Raw genomic sequence first — 8,898 nt, 5'->3', positions numbered from 1 at the left:
CAAAACAGTGAATTTGAATATGACGGCAAAAGTAACATTTTAATCTGACTTTATTTAAATATGTTTTTGATTTAGACCTTGACGTGAAGACCAATAATTTTGTCAAATTGTGAACACGAATGAAAGTGTATTGAAATAATATGTATGCTGACTTGATTGTTGTTTGAACTAAAGAATGATATATACACTTTTATAGTTCAGATAGGTAGAATTACAAAAGTAAATGAATAACAAGGATAAAGACACATTGAATTGTAAAATTTTATTGGGATTTAACAAATATTCATGGAAAGTTTTATAGCAACCAATAAAAAATTACGTAAATGGAAAAGGTGTTTTCAATTTGCCTGTTAGAATGACTCTACGAATCTTTTTAGCTATATATAATCCATAAAAGTAATTAAATCTTTAGTGAAGACATCAATGTACAAAACATGAACTCATTACCTATTTTATTTTAAATAGAAAGGCTCTTTGTTGCACTTTCCTACCTTTAGAGTACTAGCTGTTAGATCATTGGCGTGTCGTTAACAATTAATGTTATATGTTTTTATGAAGCGATTTGTCAACTTTTGTCAGCACATTTATCCTTAGAGTATTATTCTCTGCCACTCTAGCATTCTGTAAAATCCTCTCAACAGTTAGACCTGGAGCCAATTAATCTTTGTATTTATTCTCTTCGGCTTTTGTCCATTTTTAAGAGAAATCTCATATTTACGCCCCGCCTATGTCTCAGTATACTCAAGGCATACTCTAAAATAGATGTTATTACTAAAACATATAACGACTAAAATATACTTTTTTTAAAATGTTATAAAATTATAAATGTCACTATTGGTTTGCTTATCATTTCACTGGTAGTTTCTATTTTAGAGATGAACAAAACTCCATTTTAATGGAATATACTTGAAAAGTGAACCAATTTCTTACATTCCATCACGACAATGCTAGCCCATACTCATATATAGTAGCTCGGCAATAAAACCGAGAGAGATTGACTGCGAAGTTTCGACGTATTCACCATATAGCCCGGATCTTACGCCGTCTGATTATCATTTGTTCCGGTCTCTATATATCTCATAAGGGTGTAAAGCTGAACTAAGATTAAATTTGTGAACAGCACTTGGTTATATTTTCATCGTGTAATCCAAGAAGTCCTAAAATAATATAATCATGGATTTACCATAGAAAATAGGCAAAAGGTCTTTATATATAATTCTTTATATTATTTAAAGATATAAACTGGCTTTGAAAAAATTGCATGGTCTGGGGGCATGGTCGTAAATTTATGTTTGCGATTGTTTATCCTTTGTGATTGTCCTTAGGCAGGAGTTCAAAATCCGACTACAAAAATGATCGCAGTCACGTGAGTAGCCAGGCTTGGTAAGGCTGGATGTCTTTTGGGATGATTTCTAAGTTAGTCAGTCACCCGTCAGTCGGTAGGCCAGTCCAGATAAACAATGGTTGTTAAAAAGAGACTTTAAAATATTTAAAAACAACATTATTACAAATTATTTATAATATACCAAAAATAATAATTAATAATTAAGTTAGTTTAAAGATCATTAATTTAAATATAGTACAATATATCTTGTATATATATAATATAATTAAAACAAATACCAACACAATTTAATGAAAGAGCAACGTTATTTCATTGAACAAAAATATTTGCAATAAAATTCGTCCGAACGTTAACGCTGTCAATGTATTGGGCAAACAATTGATGGTCGCAAGATATTTTATTATTCAAAACAAAATTGATATTGGATGTTCATTTTACGATGTGCATGACAGAATCGCTATTCAAACAAATCTAATTCTCGGAAATTGAATTTTCGAAGCCAAACAGCTTTGTACACCTAGACATGTACAAAATTGTTCGTCCTCCAAACGCGGCTCGGCTATTTTGTCTTGTAATTATACGTCAAATAAAACTATGGCCGAATTATGATTATGTTTTGCTACTAAATTTGAACAATATTTTTCTATTTTTAGTATAAAGTGATTATTCTATTTGACATGATATATGACAAACTAAAGTAATGCTCTTTAATCAGTAGGAGAAAGTGAACCTATAGTCTGTTTAAAGTTTTTTTAGTAATACGTGATGGATATTTATGACGTCGAAATATTACAATGTTGCCGCATCAACTCTGAATTTTAGTTCTGTTTGACTTTGACATACAAAAAAATTCCAATCTAAATAATCCTATTATTTGAACAAAAATGTTATGAAATATACTTTATTTTAACATTATCGTACATGAAATACATATATCATCGAATGACTTAAAACTGCAATTAAGAACACAGATGTAATAGTTTGTAGGTTAGATTTGGTTTGTTTATATTGAACTCTTTTCCACGCCACCCATGAGGTAGAGTTTCTAGCCGCGTTTTTTTATGTACTGTACACCTGGAGGCCTAATCCACCTAATTAACAATTGTATATCTAAGAAACGTATTTTACTTTCATTCGAGAGCATATTTACCTATTTACGTTTAGTTCTTGTTTCCTTCGATGCTGTATTTACTTGTCTAATCGTCTTAGTATCACTGTATGTTTTATTTTTTCTGCTACTATTATACTGTTTTCTACACCATTCTTCATAAAATAAATAAATGAACTCTGTCTAATGCATTTACCATATCTATAAAACAGTTAGAATTCAGTCACTCCTCATATGTTCTAAACATTCATTCACCAATTAACAAAATATTTTTGTTGGGAGCCAAGCTAAATTTTTTTGGGTTGACATTTTTTATCCACTATAATATAAACAGACTAATATGAAGAACCTTTTATAAATCTATTTCATTTTAAAACAACTGTAAAAGGAAGAAGAGAAAATAATACAATATGTAATTATTTAATATATATTATATATATATATATATATATATATATATATATATATATATATACATACTCGAATTCACAAATTAACCTAAAATATTCCTTAAAACTAAAAAGGTTCATATTTAAGTAAATTTATTAGGACAATACTCATATTCCACATTTACTAGATTTTGCCAAAGTTTTGAATGCCTATGATACACTTTTACGAATCACTGATCAATTGAAGTTAAATTTAATAGTGGTGATATTTTTACCAAAATAGTAACCACCAACCAAAGCGAATCAAACTTCTATGTTTCTTGTTCAATTTTAGTTTTTTTTATTAATATATTTTAAAGTCTCCTTTTGCCAACTATGGGTAGATTAGTATGTTAGGACTGAGCCTAAAGTTTAACGTGGGCTCCGAACCACGGTACTCAGCATTAAGCCTACCGACTGGTCATTTTCCTTGTCGAATTTTACACTTTTGCCTAGAACATTCACAAGTTTTAAAAAATCACAAACATAAATGTACGATCATGCCCCAGCAGGGTTCTAATCCACGGCTACCGCAACAGTAGAAGGACCGTCCCATCGCCTTTACCACTGCCCTACCAAGCCGGCAATTTTAGTATTGTGAAGTTACTTTACATGATAAGGGAGCTCAATTTCAATTATATATGCTCTCATAAAGGATATCGGGTCATATTTACCATTAATTTTACTTTCACAGGGTCTACTATACCTAATATATAATGGATTTGGTATAAAATTGATCCAACTTACAAAATGAAATTGTTATAAATTGTTATAAAAGCTTGCTTAACAATATTCACAAATCGATGATTTATCCATTACTGTCTACCATTTATAATCAAAATATGAACAGTACAAGAACAAGTAAGCCATGAGCAATGTAATTTTTAACCTTACAACATAGAGCTCCTACCAATGCCAAGGTCAAGCTGAAAATGGCAGCTGTAGTTTGTTGGATTCCAGCTCTCGATTACTCGATTTGTAAATGGCAAAATCAAGCGTAATCTATCGAAGTTTACCGAATCCTCTAAAATTAGCAATTACTCTAATAGGAGATTAGTTTTAACAAAAGATTTTTTAATTAGCTCTTTTGTTACGATAATAAACAAAATTTATTGTTTTATGGTCAGTATGGAAGCAATTCACGACCTATAATCAACAGAAAGCATTATATCGAAAACAAAACACATACTAATTTAAAACTAATGTAAAAGTTAATCAAGAATAGCATAATTTTCTTCTTTACAGCATTTTTAACCAGTCTATTCATAGACTACCGATAGATATAGATAAAATTAGATACAAACTTAACAATAGTTTAAAGGAAGTCGAACCGATCACAATACATTTACTTTCCATTGTGGTACGCATTCAAGCAGATATAATTCTCGGATATTAAATCTTCCAGCAATAGCGCCAACGTATGTGGCTGGATCTATAGAAACGCTCGTTCGTAAAAGACAATCCGTCATTTCATCCTTTGTCTTTTGCTTCGGTACAAGCCCAGTTACGTATATATAGAATCTAACATTTGATTGTATTGTTGTTATATCATAATTTATATTAATATTCCATTATGTTGTGATTAGATCATAACGGATTGTTATTAATATATCATGATATTTAACAAGAACGAAGGGAAAGTTGATGTTGATAATCCATAAGAAATAAATATACAAATTTAAAGATTAAGAATAGAATAATTCGGGGGGTTATTCTGAGAATAGAAAATGAAAGGAATGAAAGTCAGAAGGTGTTGAGTACCTGCCATTTCTGCTTCCAGCATGAACAACAATACATATACTATGAATTATTAATAAATGTTATGACTAATAAAACCTAATCAATTGTTCCTCCAACGTTTATCAACATTTATTGGGTATATTGGATCTAAATACACTTATTAAAATAATAAGTATCAGACAGCATTATCCCTATTTTCAACTTTCAATAAATGACAAAGAAAATATTGTCTGACTGTGAAACGAATTTACAATTTGCAATATATTGATGACATGACTTCACTGTTATTTTGAATAGACTATCTATTAGCAGGTTATATAGAGTATATATATTAGCGTTGGGAACTATCGACTGTTTTTAGTCGCAAAACAGTCGAAATAATCGATAGTCAAAAAGCTAGCGACTGAAAATTGTAATTACTATTTTCAGTCACATGCAAGGTTCGATTGTATTTCATTTTAATTCGTGATGTCAGACGAAGGTGTACGAATCATTTCCTGTATAAATTTTGAGAGAGGAAAGGACGGAGATAATTGCTTGGGGCAGCTAATTTTATATGTCGTCATATTTTCCAAAGGTAGTATAAGATGGAGAAGTATAAATTCCTTTACAAGCTAACTTAAAAAAGCGAAGGAAGAAAATAATTACTGAATACCATTATAATAATTATACATAACATGCAATTTATAATTTAAATCTAAACGAAATAGAATTACTTTTATATTTGAATGTTCTTAGGAACGGAAGTTTTCTATGGAATGAAATAATACCCCATAAATGTTTCATTGTATTTTAATGTGTTAAATGATATTTTTAATTAATAAACTATAATAAACATAGACAATACAGTAGAACTTTCTTAGGTACACTTAAAAACTAAAGATCATAAATACTATATAAAAATTAAACATATACCTAATCATAGAAAAAAAAAACTAATCCATGACATAATTAAAAATGATCTGAATGAAATGATTTATATCAAATCAGCTTTATTTATTGTTGAACGAAAATATTTTTTAAGAAAAATCGAGAGAGTAATGGAAATATTATCTATTATTGCCATAAAAACAGTCAAAATATTTTACTATTTATCATCTCCAATTTTTAATCTTTTTACTCTATTATATTAACAATCTTGAAAAATATCGTACCAAAATGCTATAATACTAATATACAAAATATTGTTATTTACAAGCAAATTACCAAAAAAATCATAAAACTACATATATTACATATAAATCTATGTAAGCATAAATTGGATAAATTTTTTTCAAGGTCATGGCTAGCACAACCGAGCTAGAACGTTAAAAATCAAAATTATTCGAATGAAACTAGTAGAACCAAAATTACGAACTAAATATACAGCTGATACAGTCGATAGTAAATAGTAATAAAATCAGTCGGTCCGAAAATAGCGACTGAAAACAGTCGACTGAAACAATCACTGATAAAAAGTAATAAAATCTGTCCAACCAAAAATAGCGACTGAAACAGTCGATAGTAAAAGGTAGTCAATTACTAAACAGTCAGTGTTAAATTTCTTGCTGGCTAATCGCACTCCCATAAATCATTTTCGTAATTATTTGGTTAAGGAAATTCTTTCGATTGTTATTATTTCATATATATTAAACTCTTAAGAAGATTAATATATTTATTATATGAAGAAAAATATTAACACTTATTATTAATTATACAGTATCTCGTAAAATCGACTACATTTTACAAGAGATATGGTTCAAGTAAAATGTTCATTTTATGTTATACATGACAGATTTATCACTGAGACAATGGTAATTCGCATAAATTGAATTTCCGAGCTCAAGCAGCGTTAGACACGTAGATAGCTCTGCGGAGTCGTTCGTTCGTCAAACACAACCCGCTATTTCGTCTTTTGTTGACACTGTAATAACCTGCCAGATGCCTGGGCCGGAGTTCTGATTAGGTTATAAAACCCATTGAACGTGGAACCTCATAAAAAAGCGGTATTGGCATTTTCTGATTGGAAATATCGTCGGACAGTTGACCAGCGTATTGTCGATTAACCTACGTTATTTTAAAACGAATGTCGGTTCACTAGTTTTTTTTATTCTTTTTTATTTTATATAACCTCAATTATTCTGTCGTAACATTTAATATCACCATCAGCTTGTAATATAAACTATTATCCCTATGAATGAGTTTTAAGGTTGTTTTTATTTGAAGCTTTATTGAGAAAAATCATCACAATGTATTATATTCAAACAGGTCAATTGAAAGTCCCCAGCATGACACATAGCTGTCGCTACTACAATTAAATCCATATGTTTTTTAATTAGCCCTAACCCTCAAAAGAGGCCTGTATAAATTTAAGAGCTGTCGAATCATTAGTTTGTGAATTATAACATTTTAAGTGAAGCAACTTTTCTTATTGTGAAAAAATGGATATAAGGGAGTTTCGCGTTTTGATAAAATATTGATTTTTCGAGGGAAAGAATACAATAGAATCAAAAAATTGGCTTAATGCCGAGATTCCGGGCACTGCCCCGGAAAATCAATCATCAGGATTGATATGCTAATTTTAGACGTGGTGAAATGAGCACCGAAGACGGTGAACGTAGTGGTCGAACGAATTGGTCCCCGACCTACCATAGTAAAACACATTTTTTGCGGAAAAATTACATTTTTTATTCAACATAATTCCCTTCAAGGGTGATACACTGATTATACCGACCGTCCAACTTTCGATACCATTTTTGTAGCACGATTTGTCCATTGCTTCAAAATAGACCTCAGTTTCGGCTATCGCCTCTTCATTCGACGAAAATTTCTGCCCAACGAGCATTCTTTTGAGATCTGAGAACAGGAAAGAGTTGCTGGGAGCCAGATCTGGAGAATACGGTGGATGAGGAAGCAATTCGAAGCCCAATTCAGGGAATTTTGCTATCGTTTTCACTTGTGATACGGTGTATTGTCTTGGTGAAGCAGCGCTTTTTTTTGCTTCAAATGCGTCCGTTTTTCGGCGATTTCGTCATTCAAACGGTTCAATAACACCATGTAATAGACGCTGTTGATGGTCCTTGCCAGCCCACTGTTGCGTTTTCCTACGCTTTGGAGCGGGTTAATAATGTGCAGTTCACTCAGATGACTGTCGAATCATCAACTCGTCGTTGTTTTTGGTCAAAAGCGAGCTCGCGCGGCACCCACTTTGCACAGAGCTTTCTCATATCCAAATATTCATGAATGATGCGATGCACACGTTCAGTTGATATCTTTATAGTGTCTGCTATTTCATTCAATTTCAATATACGATCACTCAAAATCATTTTGTTGATTTTTTTAATGTTTTCATCGGTAACAACCTCTTTTGCTTGATGGATAACTTGATGGTTGATTTTGCTGGAGCAGTGTCCGGAAACTCGACATCAAGCCAAGTTTTTGCCTCAACTGTAGTTTTTCCCTTCAAAATGCAATAAGGATGTGATTCTAGTAGCACCATCTATGTGTCAGGCTGGGAACCTTTCAATTTACCTGTTATTCACGTGTTTAACATGAATCATCATAGTGTAATGCCTCAGACATTTTCAACGCATTAAAAAAGGACATTTTTGATAGTCGCTTTTTCAACTGTCTATAACATTGACGTGTTCCTGAAAATAGCAATAAAATCTTTTGAAACATTTTTTAGTTATACATTTTAACCTATCTAGTCTATCCAGACTACCAGTTAACATACGTCGTCTCAGTTTATAGCGTTAAAGCATCGCAATGTTGCCACATTTAATTTTAATATATTGTTTAATATATTATCAAAGGAGTCAAACTACGTGTAATTAGACAGCCACAATAGTTTGTAGGTTTTAGAGTTATTTTATTATATCTACACTTAATTATATTCTAAACCACCTATGGCCCCCTAGTAGCTTAATTCACCTAACTAATAATTCTATATCTAACATAAGTGTTATATTTTATTTTCAATAAAGAATTTGTTTACCTTTTCACCTTTAGTTGTTGCTCCATTCGTTGCTGAGTTTTCTTGTTAAATAATTCTGATATCACTCTATTTCTTCTTAGATTCTTCTATTACTACGTGCATACATTTTTTTTACTGCGAACAGCATTCTCCCTAATGCATTTACCATATCTGCAAAACAGTTAGTATTCATTCCCTCCTCGCACATTTTAACCAAATGCTCATGTATACTCTGAACATACATCTTTCATAGTCTACAATACGATTTTCTAGTTATCTTTCTAGCTGCAATAGATAATTAAACAAATGTTATGATTTACTA

The sequence above is a fragment of the Rhynchophorus ferrugineus genome, unplaced genomic scaffold, assembly GCF_030347505.1.
Source record: "Rhynchophorus ferrugineus isolate W39M unplaced genomic scaffold, kcgeb_rfMv2 rfM2, whole genome shotgun sequence".
NCBI lineage: Eukaryota > Metazoa > Arthropoda > Insecta > Coleoptera > Curculionidae > Rhynchophorus > Rhynchophorus ferrugineus.
This window is presented reverse-complemented; position numbering follows the sequence as displayed.